General features: G+C 42.0%; 1 long non-coding RNA gene across 5 annotated transcripts in view; it reads left to right on the forward strand.

The window, feature by feature from the left end:
* Nucleotides 1-8,980, forward strand: part of LOC142050206 (uncharacterized) — a 36,975-nt gene extending 27,995 nt beyond the window's left edge. For 3 of the 5 annotated variants that reach the window (XR_012657952.1, XR_012657948.1, XR_012657950.1), the window contains 2 exons: nt 607-685; nt 3,495-8,980. This is a non-coding gene — a long non-coding RNA (uncharacterized LOC142050206). The remainder of the gene's footprint in view (nt 1-606; nt 686-3,494) is intronic. The other 2 variants (XR_012657951.1, XR_012657949.1) reach the window with 2 other exon arrangements.
* Nucleotides 8,981-20,140: the final 11,160 nt, after the last annotated feature.

A 20,140-nucleotide genomic window follows, 5' to 3' on the forward strand; every position in this document is an offset into this window, starting at 1 on the left:
ACACTTTAAAACTAGGTATCCTACAGGAATTAAAAACAGGGTACAGCTTGGCTTTCTAATTTTTTTCCAAATTTCTCTTTGTGCTTTAAAACCCAAGAAAGATATCCTGTCTGATGAATTGAATGCTTTAGTTTTAAAGAAAAATATCATTAAAAATGATGACATGTAGGGTAGAAAAATAGCTGAAAGTGGTGTTGTAAGAAAGTACTGAAATTTGTTACCTGTTTCAATGTTAGCACAATTTTTTGATGAAGATTCAGGGAAAGAAAAAAAAAGATTAAATTCATAGGCTATTACATTTTGAATTTTGTTAAAAATAAAAAATTAATTAAATATGTACCTTCCAAATATAACGATGTTGATTTGCATTTTCAAAGAAAAATAAAAGAATTGTTAAACAATGGGAATCTGAGAACCATTCCCACTGCCAGAAGTGTCCATAGTACTTCTCTTTATCTTTGTTGAGCATGTAGCTTCTTCTACAAGAAACTGTTGGTTTGTCTGATTGCCATGAGAGAACACAGGGCCAGGCAATGGCTAGCTTGAACAGTCACACACAAAAAAGGTGAAGGCCATAGAAACCCTCTGCTTCTTGTTTACCTTTAGGTGACCAGGACTGTGACCCTGGAAAGTGCAAGAACAAAATGGGCCAAAATCAGGCAGCCTCCTCCTTCCCAGACATGGGGTAAGAAAACCTGGTGGGCAAAAAGGATGTTGCAAACTCAAACACAGCCTTCCAAAACAACGACCAAACCCACCCATCCATTTTAATGAAAAGAGACCAAGCATATGCAGCGCCAGTGCGGACGCTGCTGCAGGTTTGGTGTCACCTGCAGTAAGCCCACTGCCACCGCTGGGCCGCGGAAACCTGAGGGTTCTGATCTGCAAGTGATGTTATGAGTCACTGTGGACCAGCTGAAGTTGAGAAGGAAAACCTTAGGACTATTAATCAAAAGGGTGGCCTTTGGCTAACGCCTGTTTAATGGACAAGTACGCTGTTTGGTAGTGATTAACACTTTCGCAGCACCAACTAGTTAACATTATGTCATGACAAGCAGAGGGAATGATGGTAGCACGTGGCATTCCCTTAACTGAATAATAAAATACAGAATCATAGAATGGTTTGCATTGGAAGGGACCTTTAAAGGTCACCCAGTCCAACCTCCCTGCAACATGCAGGGACATCTTCAACTAGATCAGGTTGCTCAGAGCCCCGGCCAGCCTGGCCTTGAATGTGTCCAGGGATGGGGCATCGATGGTTGCCTCTCTGGGCAACCTGACCACCCTCAGCATAAAAAATTTCTTCCTTATATTTAGTCTGAATCTCCCCTCTTTGAGTTTAAAGCCATCCCCCATTGTCCTGTCACAGCAGGCCTTGCTAAAAAGGTCGCCCCCATCCCTCCCACAGCCCCCCTTTAAGCACTGGGAGGCCACAATAAGGTCTCCCCGCAGCCTTCTCTCCCCCAGGCTGCACAACCCCAGCTCTCCCAGCCCGGCCTCGCAGCAGAGGGGCTCCAGCCCCCGGAGCATTTCTGTGCCCCCTCTGGCCCCGCTCCAGCAGCCCCGTGTCTGTCCCGTGCCGAGGAGCCCCGAGCTGGAGGCGGCGCTGCAGGGGGGTCTCACAGAGCGGGGCAGGGGGGCAGCACCCCCTCCCTCGCCCTGCTGCCCGCGCTGCTGGGGATGCAGCCCCGGGCGCGGCTGGGGGTCTGGGCTGCGAGCGCACGCTGCTGGGTCACGTCCAGCTTCCCGTCCCCCAGCACCCCCGAGCCCTTCTCGGCAGGGCTGCTCTCCATCCCCCCATCCCCCCATCCCCCAGCCTGTGCTGGTACCGGGGGCGGCCCCGACCCGCGTGCAGGACCTTGCTCTTGGCCTTGTTGGACCCCATGAGGTTCACATGGGCCTGCATCTCCAGCTTGTCCACGTCATTCTAGACGGCACCCCACCCCTCAGGCATTCCAACACCACCACTCATCTTTGTGTCATCAAAATATAAGGTATTTGAGTGCAAATAGTGAAATAGGAGATAAATCTGCGATCAATACACTTGAAACTATTACATGGCTCTACCACAGATTTGTCTTTACTTAATCTCATTTGGGTCTACCTTTCCACGGAAGTTTTAGTTTATAGGCAGCTGAGGGCCATTCATGCGGAGTAAGCTGTCCATAACAGAGAAATTTTGGAGTTGAAGCTCTGCCAGGTAACATAAATAGATTAGAACATACATTGACAGGTCAGGAGCAGTTAAGAATAAAAGATCAAAGAAACCATGAGAAACAAAAATAGCGAGAGATCTCTAGAAGAGATATCATATTATTAAATTAATTACCAGTGCAAGTGGCACATGTGTAGACAGGACCATGTGCTAAAGAGACTGGACAGCCAGGTCGGATGTTGAACGTTCCTGCTCCTTTGTTTCTTCCTTTCTCCACTTCATTAATCCCCACATCAAAGAAGGGCTGTTTATGGCCACACATTTCACTGGAGTTTTATCTAGTTAATGGGGATTCTGCAAATTAGTCTGGGATGCTGCAGCATAATTCAGTGGATTATGCTTTCAAATAAAATTTCCAGACATATCCCTCTATTCTCTTATTTTCACCCCATTATCTCAGTTGACTATCTTACAGTGGTTGTGATTACAGATTTAAAATTAACACCATTTGCCACACTGCAGTGTCTGAAATACCGAGCTCATTTTTTTTCTGGTAAGATAGATACATCAGGATAAATATTTTAATGACAAAGCCAGTATATTTTTTCTCCGTGATTACTGTTAAAACCCTCAAATATTTGTAGACTTTTATTGCATCGCCTCATTGTCAACACTCAGAACTTAACCTTTTTCCAGTGAATCAGCTGCCCCACTCTTTTAATGTATTTTTGTTTCTAAATTCTATTCCAAGGTCACTTTTCACAGGAAATAAAAATGTGACCTTAACAGGCTGATGTATGGCCTGAAAATGATGGAGCAATTTGAGGGATTCAGTAATAGCAAATTACCAGGACTGAATGATCTCTCTCCAGAAATCTGAAGCTAGAAAATTATTAAGTACAGTATGTATCGATGGGAATATACATTGTCTTTTTAAGACAGTAATAATAATAATAATACATAACACTCCCCACCGCCCTTCTTAGTGATTAAAAGGCACTAATGCCACTAACTTCAGGGTTCTGGGTTTCTTTTAAAAACTGGTGTGAAAACCCAGACCCATTTTTATGCTGGGAAAACTGTTGAGTTCTTCTAAAGAAGATGATAATGCAGGGTTTGGAGAAGAAAAACCTGGAAGGACTCAGACAATGCCTGTTCTGCAACAAGGAGCTGAATCAGGGCAAAAGAGGTAAAAGTGAAGAAGGAATAACCTCCCCCTGGACTTTCCAAAATCTTATGATAAGGATAATCTAAAGAGAGTGTTTAAGGAACTACTGCTGTGTAGGAAGGAATGGACTCCTACCTTGTATTAAATTGGGTATTATTTTATTATTTGTAGTGCATCGATCCTCTCCCCTGAGCATGAAGGTGAATTAAAATTGTACTAGCAAATGGTAGGATGGATGACCACTTCTGCCATGTTACTCTGGATGTGTCCATACCGCTGACTGAGAAGGGGAAGGTAAGAGCTAGCTATTGCCAATAAGTTGCTTCGAGGGGCTGTAAAACTAATTTGGCCAGTGGAAAGCTGTTGGGGCAATCGAGATGGCTGTTGAGCTCTGACTGTCTCTGCCAGCTCCTTGCAGGGTCCCACACTACACAGCAACATGTCTGTCTGTCCATGCTCAAGCTGGGGCTGTGTCTGCTCCTGAAACTGAGCTCAGCTTTCCTGATTTGTCCTGTGGCAGCAGACTATAGAGCCTACAAGGATGTCAGTAGTGCCAGTGGAGGCCCATGCAAGATCTGCTTGTGAGGAGCATTAAGATAGCTTGTGTTCAGGCAATCCCATATTTAAAAGAATAGCAATAACTCAACCAGCAATTAAATAAGCATTTTTGGTGCTCTAAACCTGTAAATAATACAGGCATCAGTGTCATATTGTCATACTAACCTTGACTTGTTGGGTGTAGGGCACAACCAGGCTCATTCACCTCACTTTGGGAAGGACACCTTTGTCACTCGGGTGACAGAACTTGGATGTAGGTTTTATTTAGTGTATTGGATTTCAAAGCCTATTGTTAGACCTCAGTCTGAGGCCGACTCACCTTGGATTCACCCAAAGCCTGTAAAAGAGAAGACTAGTTGAGTCAAGGTAGGTGAACAACTAAAGGCATCTCCTCTGCTCTATGCAGACCCACAGACCAAAAATAGATGGGCATATGTATGGACAGAAATAAAGATTAATTCCTCTACCTGTCTTGAAATCAAACTGGAATCCAGCACCATTCAGTCAAATATTTTGACTGGATTTTTAAAAAGGCTTGAATTAATTCTTTATTCACTGTGGATGCTCATAGAAACAGATAAATATATGACTATTTAAGCCTAATGCTCTTTTCCAGCTTCGAAATTATACAACCGAGAACAAAGTCTGCCTATCTAAAAGTAATCAAACCTAATGCTTCATGCTGTATGGTAACCTTTTTGCCTGAAGAGGTCAGGAAGGAAATATTTTCCTATGCTAATGGATAACCTCAGTTTTATTTTTCAGCAGTTGACATGTTCTTGCTCGTTAGTGCTGGAGACACCATGTAGCACTGCCTAATTCTTTGTGGCAGAGGTGTTATTACTCCAGTTAGGAGAAAATGTTTAACACCCTGGAAAAGAGTGAGTAGTTGTTCCCTTTGCTTCTTAGGGTACCACTGAATCAATCCTCTGCGGTCCTCCGACTTCCAAGGTCTGCTTCCTTACACTTTCAGTCAATCAAATGTAATTTTAAAGGTATCCTGTAATTCTCTACACCCGGGTTTTACCTATTAAACCACAAGCAAGCACAGAAGTGATGCAGGGCACTGGGTAACGGCGGCCGTCCCGCGCACATGGGTACAAAACTCGTCAAGTACACCTCTGCCTAATGAGAAGGCACAGGTGTTCTGACAAGCAAGAACAACAAATTAAAAAAAGAAGTCGCTATCCTGTCAAATACTGTGTGCATATCAAGGATCCGGAATATAAAGCAGACTTAACAGCAATTACATTTTGAGTAGATTTCGCTTGAATGTAACACCTTCTCCCTCTAAGGTTTTGAGTGTGGTATCTTAAAGAAGATCACGTAAATTACTCATTCTGGGAACAAAGGCTCTTTTTTGAAAGCTGTCAGCTTGCTGACAGTTATGATGAGCATTTACTTCAGGCTTGTAAAACATATTAATCAAACTTGTTCCTATAGCTTCAGTCCAAGGAGGGTTACTCTTTCTTTTACAGAAATGTTTTACATAAGTGAAGAGCTCTGAATACGTATACACCTTGAATGCAAACCACCATCTATGCCATTCATTTATTCGTAATGAATAAATACTACTCCTCACCAGGCTTAAGGAAGATTGAAACAGTGTATGGAAATCTGTTTATTACAAGACTATTTGCCAAAGACCTATGCACCATTCATTGAACCTTGAAAAACATTTGAAAATATGGGTTGCATTTGCAAACTTCAATGTATGACATGGAGAGCTGGCAAGCTGCCTGGTTTCTACTTAAAGGATTGTCATTCTGGGAAAAATAAATTTCTCTAACTAGACAAAAGTCAATGTTTTCATGTTTTACTGCAATCAAACTGATATGGCTGACAATTTAATGTCTCAACACTTAAAATATCTGTGGATAATCAGTTACCTCAATCAATCATAACTACAAGATTTCTCTATTTTCAAAGCCTGTATACATATGACTGAGATATTTAACAGTTGAGAGAAACCTCCCCATCCTTAATCCTTCATGATTTCTCTTGAGCTGTGCAGTTCTTTGGGTTTTTTTTTTCCCCCAAATGCATGATTTTATAAGTGCTGGGGAAAAAAACCCCCAACCTTACACTATAATCAGATTTTGAAACGTTCGTGTTAATGTCCTGTTTTATTTAATTTTATGTATATTTCATAGTCTGTTTGCCTGTCAAAAAGATGTGGAAATGTGCTGGCATTCCAGCTGAAGACATCATTATGAGTGAGAAAGTGCTCAAGGCTTTTTCAAAGTGGGTGCTGAAACATACATTTCTCTTCTTTGACTCCAGGGGATGCTAACAGCTGCCCCAGCAGACAGGTATTGCGAGGTCAAAGGCTAGCAGAGCTGTGTACCTTCAGGATTTGACTGCCAGCAAAGTAGATGGGTAGTTTCTCAAAACTAATAATAAAAATAGCAACAGTGATGAGAAGAAGAAGGAACTGACAACAAAAATGAAAAGGAACCTGCAAGAAGTGAATTCTGGGTAGTGCAACACTTGGCAGAGCTGATTTTAATATCTGACAGGTTGAGTTCACTAATCTTTGCTATTCATATTGACATGAAACTTCATACAGTTTTAGAGATTTGTATCTATTAAGACATGCAGCAGTGTTCCTACAACACGGGAACAAGTTTGCTAGTGCCTGCCGTTCTTCTTCCTCCGTGATAAAAATTGATATGAACTGTTTTAAACGCCTAACAGATAATTACTCTCAACACTCAATAAGGAAAGCTACATCTTTAGGCCCTCCTTTATCTTTAAAAAATAATAAAAAAGAAACCAAGCCCAAAACCCACCAACGAGACAAAACAACATTCTTCCCCCCATTTTCCCCCCTCTCTTTTGTTTCTTTGATTACTTGGAGCCTTGTAATCAAACTAAGCTTAGTTTCGGGACCCTTGGGGCAGTATCTCTCAGTTCCTTGTCAGGCTGCGTTGCAAAACAATCAATCTTGCTCTTGCGCTGGCTTGGTGGAAGTGCCACGACACCAGGAATGCAATGCTTTGCTCTTGCTGTGAAGCTTCGATGACAAAAGTTTTTATCAGAAGCTGACTGTATTTAGGGTTATGAATATGCAATGACTCTCATTAGTATTGAAGCACAGGAGCACGGGCTGACATCCCCCGCCACTTTTAGCTGCTGCAGAGTCGTCTAATGAATTGTCTTGCTCTTTCACTCGCACAGGCTTTGCTGTTACTGCTCCCTGTTCCAAGGGGAGCTGCCCAGTTCGAGAATACTATTGATGGCAGAAATTAATTGCCAAGAGCCGCTCTTGATTTTGTTAAACAGTGTTGAGACAGTGTTTAAATTGTCAAAACAGAAAACCATTAAACTCTACAGGAGACAAAATCATCGCGAGTGAGAAGACCCGCGTGTCCGTACGTGTAGCCATGCACAAGCATACAGGTGTGGCACAGGTATGCGTACAGTCCTCTAGTCGTACCTATACATACACACATATGCTTGTGTTTCAGTGATGGCTCTCGGAAACCTGACATCCTGCTGATTTATCTGTTATTCTTCCAGCTAGACCAAATGGGGATAACGGAGAGTTCTCCAGATGAGCGGGACTCCGATACGTTGCTATTTGATCAACCCTTTAATACTCTTTCTTTTCCCTTTGGGACCCTGCCAAATATTTTTCAGCTCACACATCTGCAATCTTTATGAATAAGTTACTGATAAGGATGTTTCCAACAAATGATTAAGATATCTGGCTTGATTTGTCGTATTTGAGGAGATGTGTAAGCTTTCAGAAACAAGTGGAAATGACCCTTTTTTTCCCAATTGGTTAAATTAAGTATTTTTTTTCCCTATTCATCTGAAATTTCTTCTGACATAAAAGGAGCTTTTGTGGCTCTCTGCAGATTGTGAAGGATAGAGTGAATTGAAACGGATAATATATTCCAAGAAGCATAAGTAACATTCTGAAAGGTGTGTGCGTACTGCAAATAATAAAGGATAGGAGGTTCTCCCAAGAAGATGTCAGCCTGGTACAGCTTTTTGTCCATTTCATCAGCAATGGAAATGGTCCCAGTGCAAGGAAGGAGGATCTGTTTAATTTTTACTGTGATTTTTGGCACCGTTGCTCTAACGTGAGCTTGGCTTACCTCTTGACCCAACCCCAGGAGTGTCTGTTCTCATCAGCTGGAGGAAAAATAAACATAAAGAACATCTACATGTTGGGAGTCTCAAATACAAGAGCAGTTTAAAATAAATGCAGTTCTGACAAAAGTGGCTCAAGTATCATACATCAAACACTTGTTACCTCTCTTGGCCTTAGTGATTGCACGTGACGAAGAAAGAGTGAGTGATAAAATCTGAAGAAAGATGAAACCAATCTGGGCCTTTTTAAAGATCATCAATCATTCTGCACAGCCATGATATTATTAGTTCCAGTAAGCCTTGTTCTCCCATTTTATGGACATCATAAACCCCCCACCCCTAGACCAATTCTACCATGGGAAATCATTTTTATGGGCAGCATCTTAGTGTGGGCCAATCAGATCTAATCACATAACAAGCTACTGAATTATTCAACGTTTTCCCTAATTTTGCATTCTTCCTGCACTTTGCTGTCACTGCAGGGTTTTAAAAGTATGTGTTTTTACAATATTTATTAAGATAACCATACGCAGGAATTTTGCTTTCACTGTGTCTTTCAATAATCATTTGTTGCCCTGGATTGTTGCAGCATATACATTACTATATAGAGAATATTTTTTCTAAAAGGAATAGCAATCCACAATATGGCACTCTGCTTTAAACTCTTTCAGCTTTTAAAATACTGAACCTAAGGACAACAATAGTGAAACTATTGTGTTCAAACATAAAATATTCAGATTTACTGAGCAAACTGTAACCAGCATGTCTCTTAGCTGTTGCTATGAATACAGGGCTCACATTGTATATGAAAATATTTCAGTTTTAATTGCAAATCTGTGCAGAGATGATTTGGGGTCTGTAATTAGCACATAAATTCCAGACTTTGTGACTGCTGTGAAAACACACATTATTTATGGAACGATTATCTAAATATAATTCAGTGTTTTTTGCTTTCAACAACTACTGTAAAAGTCTGATTTAATAAAATGTGAAAAATTTCCCGTCTCTTGCACTTCTGTTTACATTATGAAGCATTCATTCCTCTGCACTGCCATTTCCCACTCGACCTGCAGTGGACTTTGCTTTCAGTGGCTCCATACTTCACTCACACCTCGGGGAGGTTTCTTCACAACCATAAAGTGCCAGGCACTTAATTTGTTTAAAATGAAAGCTTGGATTATGCAAATAGCTCTGAACTGCACGAACAGAGTGAGTTTATGTGACCTCCATCCCTGTGCTGTTCATCCAGGCTGGAAGAGGGAATAGATAGGAGCCCTGTCTGAGCTGGTTTTAAGCTACCGTATGCAGATTTCCAGTTATCTGGACAGGGTTACTGGAAGGACAAAGTGGTCTCTTGTTCCCACCCACTTATTGTAAACTGCAGGCTCAGCCACTTCTGGATCCCATCAATGTAGGCTACAACCTGCACATTTTTCTTCTTCCTTACCAGTGATCCCATGCGCTTTCAAGGCTGGTTACACGCACAGCCTGTTCTACAGCAATAATTGTTGAGACCCTTTTCCGTTCTAGAGTTTAAAAGCGTATTTTCAGGTTATATGGAACTGAGCGTTTCCTTTGCCAGTTTTGTTCTTGTCCCTAGGTTAAGGGCTGAAGCTGCCAGTGAAGGGGCCGGGCATCAGGTATGCACAAATACTGCGATGGCAAGTTGAATAATAAAACAGAGCTTGCAGTAAAAACAACAGCAAAAATCCCTAAGACGGACTTAGTTTACATCAGAATGCCACACACCTGAAACATCCTCCCTTCTTCCTTTTTCCCCATCCTCTTGGGTTGCTCCGTATAAAGTTTTGCTCTCTTTGCCATTCTCCCTCTGCATCTCAGCTGCAAGACACCCACCACCTTGCTGTCTCGGGCTGCTCCAGCACCTCTGTGCGATGGCAACCCCGACAGCCACCCCAATAATAAGAATTGCAATAATTACCAGCGGAGTCACCTCGCCTCTCCCAGGGCTGCCTCCCCGTGCACCAAAAGCTGTGCCTGCAGGAGCACCCCCCAGCCCACACCACGAGAAGAAGGCAGGTGGGCTGGACACCGTCTCAGTGCCAGAAATGTGCAATTTTCTTGCACGAGGTGACCAGGATTTACCCAGGCCTGGGAGAGACACCTCTCCTTACATCTGCCTGGTTGCCAGCGATGGGGCCAGGCAGGGTCTGTGCCCGGCGTACCTTGCAGCCTGGCCCCTGGGTGTGAATTTTGATTTGAACGGCGATATCAGTGTCATGGCACGAATGCTTCGGAAAGGGAGCTACGAAGACTAATTGAGAGATTCAGCATGAAGCCACTGAAAGCTGTAATTTAAAGTTCCAGTACCGCTATTACCATTAAAATTTAAAGTGACAGAGGCCCAATTATAAACGGTTATTTTCTTAAATAAAATTGCGTTTTTTATCCTCTGTGAAGCACTCATTTCTGCCCACCCATCGCTGTCACCAGGGCCTGTCTTTGTGGCTCCTGGTGTCAGCGAGGCGCCGAGCATCCCACCCCTGACGAGGAGCAGATCAGCAGGGCAGTGAGGCCGGGAGCCTTGCAGGGGATGGCAGAGCAGGCTGCCTTGCAGGGGGGTCTACGAGGGGTCCAGCCTACTCTCCTGGCAAAATGAGGCACAGATTTGGTATCTGAAGGAGACCCAAGCCCTGCCCTTGTAAACTGGAAATGGCATCCAGGGGTGGTGGAGTCACCGAGTACGATTTTAGTAAAGAAAAAAGGATGGGTGAGACTGGAGATCTCTGACAGACTATCATTATCACTGCTTCCTTCATAATTTTAATTTAAAAAATTTCTGGTTGTTTACATGACAAACTTTAACATGCAGTACAATCTATTAGGCTGTCTACTCAAATAATACAAAAAATTTTCCTGGGTATTTGCTTGGCTGGTGCTACAACTAGTTTCACTTCAGATGAATAAGTGATACTGTCTTTAAAACATCAGTGGGACAGATGGCAGGAAAGCTACAGGACCCAGGTGCTTGGTCTCACAATATTGTTGTATTTTTCTTCATGTCTGGCATGAGGAGATGCCACGAGGTCCTGAACTTTCATCTGAGAAGGAAAGTATTGCTTTCTGGGAACACATAAAGTTTTAATGCAAAATCTTTTTGAAAAGTGGTGGAGTTCTGCTGCCTTTCTCATAAGGACTTCTAAAAGTGAGGAAGGCATTTGGCTTACAGGTAGCAGAAAAGTAGTCTAGGAATTTAGGGAAGCACCAGCCATGCCATCTGATGTATGTCTGTACAAGATTCAGATCAGACTGATTTTTTTCTATGTTATTATCAATATAAATGCATTTTAATTGCAGATGCAGAACACTAAATCCAGTGTTTTCAGACGAGGTTAGCGACACGCAAATAACCTGGGCAGTCACTAATAAGTGTCCGGTTAGAAAGGAAAGCAGAGCACTTTTTGCAAACCTGACAGATTAAACTATTTCTTCTTACAAGTGATACCAACATATTAGGCTATTTTCCTAACTGCCTGCCAAGCAGCTGCACACAAGACCATGACATGCCATTACCAACTTTCTTGATGCTGCTGAGCAGAAGAATATGAGATGTTTTCCACATGTTGATCATCATCAACCTGAACAGTTTTCTTTTTAAATCCCCACATTTAACCAAAACTGAAGCGATCAGAAGAAGGTGTCTGAGAAATCCCTCAGACCACACTAGAAAGCATTCACCGGGAGGGGTGTGATGTAGAAGCAGAAGGACGTTCTCTTTGAAGGCACCTCTGGGGAGGCAGAAAATGATTGCAAGAGCCGAAGATGGCAAGACACCCCCCAACTCACAAAATAAGCTCTGTTTGATAGTCAGGAGTATCCGCGTTACAGAAGAAAGCTACAGAACAGAGCAGGGAGACTGTCTGGTGATGTGGTGGATCTTCATAGTCCCCATAGCAGAAATTAAGGCCATCAGTGGAACAGATTTTTAATTATGGTCTGTCAGCTGTTGTCAGCGGTTAACTTTCTGCAATACCAGCAAACTGAGAAGTTCATCTGCTACTTTAAATATTTGAAATGGGACACCCTGTAGCAGCCTGAGGCCAGCACCCCTCTGTGTTAGGTGCCCTACAAAGACAGGACCAAACCAGCTGTTCTCTCTGTCCAAGAGGTTACAACACAGGGACTTCACTGGAGAACCTTTATCATCCTGTTAAGGTCATGCTGGCAGTGATGCTGAACTTTAGAGGTAAAAATTCATCCCTTATGTCACTCCAGTGGCATCCACACACTCATATCATCACGTATTTGGTTCTGAGTTTGACCTGGCCGGGGCTGGTCCTGCACGCGAAGTAAAGCGCCATTGTGTAGCATCACCAGAGCAGCTCCTCCAGGCACCATCCTCGCAGCTGGCTGAATACTGGGTCCAAGTGACCTCCGTGATTCAGCCAGGGCTTTCCTGCAAAGACCGGTAAAGACCAGTCCCAAAGAAGGCTAATTAGTGTTGGCCTAGCAAATGCTGGTGAATCATTCAAAGAGGGACACATGCTCTGTGCAGATGGACAAAGCTGTGATCTGCTGCCAGAATGAAAAAAAAAAGATAAATTTTATGTTATGCACTGTAGACACTGCTTACCTCTTAATTTTTAATAGTAATGTTCCCTTTTAAGTACCAGGAGCAATATGAGTTTAATGTGAGCTTGGAGGACCACGCCACACAAACATAATTGACTCACAGCCATCACTTGCTAGATATTTTTTCCTTTTCCTAGGTCTTAAGAAGTTCTTAATGGAAACAGAACATGCTGGAGAGCCAGCGTTTGACACAGAGCTTACAACCTAGTAGTCAATATTGAAATTGGATTTGAATTACTGTGTAAGTAATTGCTGATAAGAAAACTGGAGTAAAAGGGCTGTGGAAAGGCATAAAGCACCTGCAGGTCACAGGCAAAGGAAAGCAGAAATAAAAATGTCTACAGAGGTCAAAGGTTTAAATTTTTAATTGTTATTGTATCAGGGAATGTAGGCGACTTTTATGTGTGTGGCTTTCCTTTGTAAAATTAGAGTTTGTCTTACATGGAAGTTTGGTATCTTTCCACTAACCAGTGTCACAACTGAAAAGCCAAACAGACGAACAATATTTACACTGAACCTTTGAACTGTTGGCCTGATACTATCACTCTTTTTAATCACAAAGTAGCTCAGTGTTTAACTAACCTTACTTTCATCTTCTCTGCCTCTGCTTGTGCTATGCTACCCCATCTGCAATAAACAAGGAGGAAAGCTGTAACATCCTGAGCAGTGACTATAACCTGTCCTCCCCTTAATGACAGGTTTATGCAGTTCGTCAAAACCCATCATCTGAACAGATAAGATTGAATTCAGTGACTGCTGAATTGGACGTACTCTGAGCAGTGAGGTGTCTGTGCTTATTACGGGCTTCCTCACAGGAGAAGTTTTGGTGTCTTCCTGGAATGCAGCTTTACTGTCACCTGCGATGTTTTATGGAAGATGAAACTGTAAAAACGAGTGAGAAACAGTATTTTTTCTATTCACCAGACAAAACCTTATAATACTACATTGACTGGGGAAAAAAAAAATCACTACTTAAAAAAACCAGGGGCCACTCCCAGTTTTAGAGGGCAGATTAGGGAAGATGAAGTCATCACATCCTCACCCAGGACTACTAACAATGCTGTGTATTGCACACAAAGCTCCTGACCAGGCTGACATTTCTGTTAAAAGGTTCAGTAGTGATATGCCAGTTGGGATGTAACCTGAAGTTTCCAGTTAGGTTTCAGAGTAAACAACGTGCTGGGCAGAACCAGAGATCCTTCAGTCTCTAAGAGCTTTTTGTTTCTCTTTCTTATAAAAGTTTTTAGCAAAAAAAAAAAAAAAACAAGCCAGAAAAATAGGGTTTTTTACATGCTTTTGCAGAGAAGGATAGCTTCATAGTTGTTTCTTAATCCTGCAAACATATCAAACTAAATGCATATAAGCAGTATAACTCCGTGACTTTTGAGTACTACTCCTTACCCCCTAACGGCATGAAACAGAGAAAGAGGGAATCGATGTAGTTGCAGTCTGGACCTCTGGTTCTAGTTCCAGGTTTAGCAACCTTATTCTTGATAATGACATTTATTTTTTTTTCCTGCATTTCAGTGTGTTCACCTGAAAACAAGCATACTGATACTTTTCCATTGCATATTGAGTCTAGGGCCTTGAATCATGCAAGCAAAGTGTTTTGAGATCCTTGTTGGAGAAGAGGTATAGAAAAGGAATGCTGTAACTGGAGATTAGCTGGCAAGTAACACCAGTTTACAGTGCCACCAGCTTAGGGTGATGCTACCACCTCACAGTATACCCTTTCCCCCTTTCCATTAACAGACTTCAGGTCAAACCTTATAAAGATATTATTTGCACAGATGGGGAGGTGAGCACAGTGCTCAGAACTGTCTCTGAGACAAAAGAAAATGTTTTCTTGTGGAGAAAGCTCATTAACAGTCTCAGCAATGATGGAATCAGCACTTGGGGTAACTCCAAAACCACCTACTCAAACTGGCGAGGAAGAGAGTTAGAGACAGATCCTGGTGGCAGGATTAATATTTCCCCTGGCTTGGCTCTTGTGATTTATGTTCACGGCTATTGAAAGCAAAAAAAAGAAAGGTTTCAAAGCTGTGTTTGTATTCCCCAGCAGAGCTATTTGTGATTTCCATTCTGTAGGAGATTTTCGTTTCTCTTTTATCCATTACCAGGCAGACAAAACCAAAGACAAGAATCTACTAATTCTTATTTACCTCCATTGATATCACCACCAGATATAAATTTGGGAAAGCTGCTTGCAGCATTTGGTTCAATTAATATGCTGGTGTTGTCCCTGGACTGGAGAATGCGTGTAACTATGTATGTTTGCTGCTCACCGTCCCTTCAGCGGAGGAACTGGAGCAGAGAAGGGAAGGAAATGAAGTTTTTAACCTGATCATCTGCTTTCCTCTATCTGTGCAGTGCCTCTTCTGCCAGATAAATAGAAAACAAGGATGCGTGCCAGTTTACACCTTCATGAACAATAAAATGCTTGTATGTATGAGATAAGCAAGAGGACAGTGCTCTGAGGTTTTGAGATTTTGCTTTGTTTATGCTTCTCCTTGGTCCTACTCCTCCCTTAGTTCTTTAATTTGTATAAGCACGTAACACACAGAGGAGATTCAAGCAGGAGAGGGAACCAGCTAGCCTCCCAGTGCATAGGGTGTTCATGGGGAAGAGAATGAAGGAGCCATCATTAGGAGACCTTTTGCTTAACCACGTCTGTGTTGCAAGTTCCCTGTTAGGTACACTGACGACAACATTGTCAGGAGCAAAAGGAGCTTACAAGAATCGACTCCAGTTTGGCCCTAGCTCCTGAGAATTAACCATATGTTTAAGACTCTCTTTGGTCAGGGAAGTCCTCACTTACAGCTCTTTGAGAAAGGACGTAAGACACCCATTTAAATATAAGGATATGTTGCTCCTGATAAACAGACTTTGCATTTTGTAGATTTAATTCGCATCAATAGTGAAAAAGAAGTGCATGTTGCTGTATGACTTTAATGTTAGCCCCGATACCATTCCCTCCACTTCCCCAGGTATAAAAGGTAGTTTAGACTGCTTTTGTAAACATAGGGTTGGGTGGTATCTGCACTGATATTTTGATGAAGCTGCTTTAATGATCCTGAATTACATATGCTACAGTGCCCGGCTACCTGCCCCGCTGGGGCACCGCTCCTGATGCCAGCCCTACTCATGTATGGGTCTCACTGGAGGCAGTGGGAAGCACCCCAGGGTCTCTGAACAGAGGTTCTCATGCACTGTGGTTAAGGAGTCTGGGGTATTCTGACCTGAACTCTCAGCACAGACCTAGCCATAACGCTTCGTAGGATCAGACCCTTGATTTAAAGCAACAGTGGAAACCTTGAGGTAGGTTAAATTGTCAGATACAGTGAAACGATGACAGATCTGTCCATGGATGTCCGGCCGAAGGCATGGATGTTCCTCAGTGACACCTAGGACTGTAATCATACACAGCAAGATGGACACATAATGGGGGGAAGAAAAGAAAAACGCTCCATCCCTCACTCTCTCAACCCACCACCCTGCATAACCTCTTGTAGCTTGAAGCAAGGCAAGAAAGTCGGCATTTCGCACCCTCCAACAGCTTTGACATGACAGGTATGGTATTTTCTTACCCACAGAATTGCCAAGGAAATCCGCCCTAGCAAAAGTGCAAAAGTTTTCAGTGTAAGGAGGTGGGGTGCAAAAACTGGCTTGTAGGCAAAGGTTGAAATGACTCAATCTGAAACAAAATGTAAAGCAATTACTGCTAGGAAAAAAAAGATCATGCTGACATTTAAAGGCTGCAGTGATAGTATCTGTCCCTCCCCAGGCTGACATAAGCAGCCTTGATTTGATCCCCAAATGTTTTTGGGCTTTTTTTTTTTTTAATATTTAGGATATCCTTTATTTGGAGGTGGGGGGCAGCGGGATGGATTGCCTTAACTTCAGTTGTTGATGCAGAGGAATAATTGCCACCCCAGAAAGGTAATTACATATGCCATTGTTTATACACATAATAGGCCTGGAAAAGCATGTTCTGCAGATAGAAAAAAAAGAAAATCCTGCTTTCACATCAGGGCGGAACACTATGTAAAGTGACAGATTGCCACAAATAGCATTCAAACCCTTGCACATTAGCAGTTGATTTTTCTTCTGGGGAAGAGGGGGGAGGGATGAAGGCTATGGAATAGGGTGGAGAGAAAAAAAGAAGACAATTTTGTTCAACAGCCATAGTAACATATCCGGTGGTTTCTACTCTCCTGATTGCTGCTAAATGAACCTGAATGTTGAGAAGTTGTTTTTAAAGTCACTTCCTCAAAAGGGTGTTTTCTGTTGTTGCCATCTTGTGCAAATATCACTTCTCCTAAAGTGGCCTTAATTTGAATTGCTTTGAAAGAAGACCAAATAATCTGGTAGAATACGGTATGGCACAATGCATCTCCGCTTTGTGCCTTTAGTACCACGTAGAAAGTGAATTTACGTCAAAAAAGGACAGCTAAAGTCTCTTTTTCCCCCTCCCATCGTAATATATCTAACAACAAAGGAATAAAACAAACAGTGTGCTGTGATGTCAAACCCATTTTTTAAAAAAAAAACACCAAAATATGTATTTCTTCAAAATACTGAAAGTATCAGGGCTGAACAAAGGAAAAAAATACATATGTATTTCGATATTGAACCGAGCATTGTTAGATGCCGAAGCAATTCATAGCAGGGCTATTCTCTGCTGCAGTGTCCAGCAAATTGCATGACCTGCTTGTTAGGCTTGACAACAGTGTTTTACCTAACAAAGGCCTCAACAGCTCAGAGCAGCAGAGGAATGTCAAAATGAGCACATTTCACACACAGATGTGTGACCATAATAGTCTATAAGAAGATGCATGGGGTGGAGGGAAGGGGCTGGGGGCTGGGAAGGCTAACAGTTAGCAGTAGGGACATGGCCCTACTGACCACATTTAATCAACCCTTCTGTAAACAATTCAACATTTTCATTGTTCTCTAAAAACTAATAAAGAGAAACAAGCACTTTTCATTCATCTTGAAGTAATTTTCTGTCAGGTTTGAGCCCCTTGTGGCCTACAGCTTGTGCATTGCTAGCTGTGTGATACAACAACTATTTCAATTTATTTTACAAACTCTGGCCATTCACATGTCAGTTAGTGTTCACCAAGCCGGCATCTGAAATTGTGCAGTTAACGAGTTTTACAACATTTCTATCAAGAGAAACTGTTTAGCATAACTGACTCTTAAGGAGTTATTATACCTCTAAAAATCCATTTTAAGGGGCATTATTTAAATAAAATAGAAAAACGGTTCACTGCCTTTTAAAGGGGCTACAAAAAAAGTCCATCAGATCCAGTGCAGTAATCCTCAGCTTAAAGCACTCTTGAGAGCACTTCTGGGAATTATCAGCATAATGAAATGTTTTGTGAAATGTCCAGATAGATTCCTCTACTCAACAATTTTACTGCACCATATTTATTTTCCTCCTAGTTTTTAAAGAAGTGAATTACTTTTTTGAGGGGATGACTCTACATTGTGCAGATTAACTGAACACATTATTGCCAAGGCTGTAGGATAAGTGAGGGGTTCAGTCTGTGTGCAGTCTATATACATTTGCAGGGGGGGAAAAAAAAAGTCAAGCCCTTTATGCTATACTCAGCTCCAAAAGGGTTAAACCACAATGAGGCTTATGCAGATTTGCATTTCTCTTGTACTGCATTTTTCCCATACTCTTAAACAACTTTGTTACACAATGGCACCTGTAAAATTCTTTATTGAAAACAATTCTTAAGTTAATTAAGCAAACAAAAAAAGCTTATAAAACTGAAATTTGATTTAAAGTGCTCTGAAAAGGAGACGTTTCTGAATTTTAACTTAAAGAGTAGGTATCTGTCTATTAACCACGGTGACCAATGATCCAAAACCGCTAATACCAAGAGTCCATAATGGTAGAAAATGCTGCAGCATAGGATTGAGTCAAACTCAGCTTATTAAACCACCTAATGGAGTCAACCCCACATCTGCCATATAAGTTAGTAAGTGTTTCCACCTAAAATGACCACTGGTAAGAGAAATATTAGTACAATTACAGGTACAGTAGTTACAACATCCAGATGTACATAAACAATGTGCACAGATATAGTGAGAACATGTATGCGATGGCCTATCTGGCGTTATTTGTTCAATATCGCTTCTATCTAGTTCCACTAAAAGCCTCAGGATTAAGTCCAAGAAAAAAAAAATAAATTCCAAGGTCTTGCGAGTGTTTTGCACTGATTCTAAGACGGAGTGCCTAATGTTGTCACCCCTGGAGATCGGTGGGTAGATGTTCAGTAACTTTGATCCACAAGACACCCGGAAAATAATTCGTGATCTTGGCACCTTCTCAGAGCAAAGGTATAACCTTTCCTGAAGGTAATGCCTATCCACAATCACTCTAGGAGTACTACAGCAACAGTGCCAGGGGAGCTGCCTCCCAGGGTCTACCAAGACAGAAAAGCATGCAGGATGGATTCCAGACTGGCCAATCTATCAGTGATCAACATTATTAAGTGAAAAAGTGGGCACTTTCCTAATAACTGGGCTACAACTCACTTTTGCAAGATGCTAAGCATTTTGGCACTGACTTTGTACATATTAAGTTTTAAACACACAGTCAGTGGTTACCCTGTGGCTAAAGCAGTGGTCTTGTTTATGGCTGAAAGTTTTACTGGAGTGGTGTCATGCTCCTTAGCACTCTGCTTCAAACCTTGGCATAGCAAAACACATAAAACAGGAGAAAAAGGAGAGGGTTTTAAAAATATATTGCTCAAATTTATGTTAGAATCAGTGGAAAACTTAACTACACTTAAATTATGTATGGGTGGTTGGACTACTGAAAGGTAGGGAAGGATGAGGGCTATGAGGTTTCTATATACTGAAGATTTTGGATGGTGAAATTTAAAGGCACCCACAGAGAAAAAGAATGTCCAACTCCAGAGAGCAAAACAAGGAGGGACAACACCAGAAGTGAATGCTCATTTTGTACAATATTGGTAAGAGAGCCAAAACAGTTGAAGAAACGAAGAGTGAGTTGAACTTAGTCCTGATAACACTTTCCAACCTTGGGCATGCAGGCTTAGTTGTTCCTAGCTTGTTGCATGGTCAACTAGTAGATGCTGTAGCGGGAGCAGGAAAGGTGTGCTGGAAGGAGGTAGAAATGGGTCATTAAGACCCATAAAGACAGGTCGTCCTGTGTTTATAGCATATGTCTCCTCCTCTTTTCAAACCCCATGTCTTTCTGCTTCTTGGCCTGAAGAGGGTTTTGATGGGAAACTCAGAGCTGTATCTACCACCACGGGAAGCGGCAGGAGCCCAGAAATGCAAATGAATGGATAATCACAAATTCAAAAGACCTCAGAGTGGCCTGCTTTGCTGTGTGCTGGGGAGATGCAAAAAGATGCAAACACCTAAGAGGAAGGCAAGGATAGGAAGCAGCTTGACTGCAGTCATGTATTTCAGCACAGCTAATTACAGTCATGTATTTTCCATGAGTTTAAGTACTATGGCAGCAGGATTTCTTTGTCCCCTCATTACTTATACATAAGTATTTGGCCAAAAGGGAGGTA

The sequence above is a fragment of the Phalacrocorax aristotelis genome, chromosome Z, assembly GCF_949628215.1.
Source record: "Phalacrocorax aristotelis chromosome Z, bGulAri2.1, whole genome shotgun sequence".
Lineage (NCBI taxonomy): Eukaryota > Metazoa > Chordata > Aves > Suliformes > Phalacrocoracidae > Phalacrocorax > Phalacrocorax aristotelis.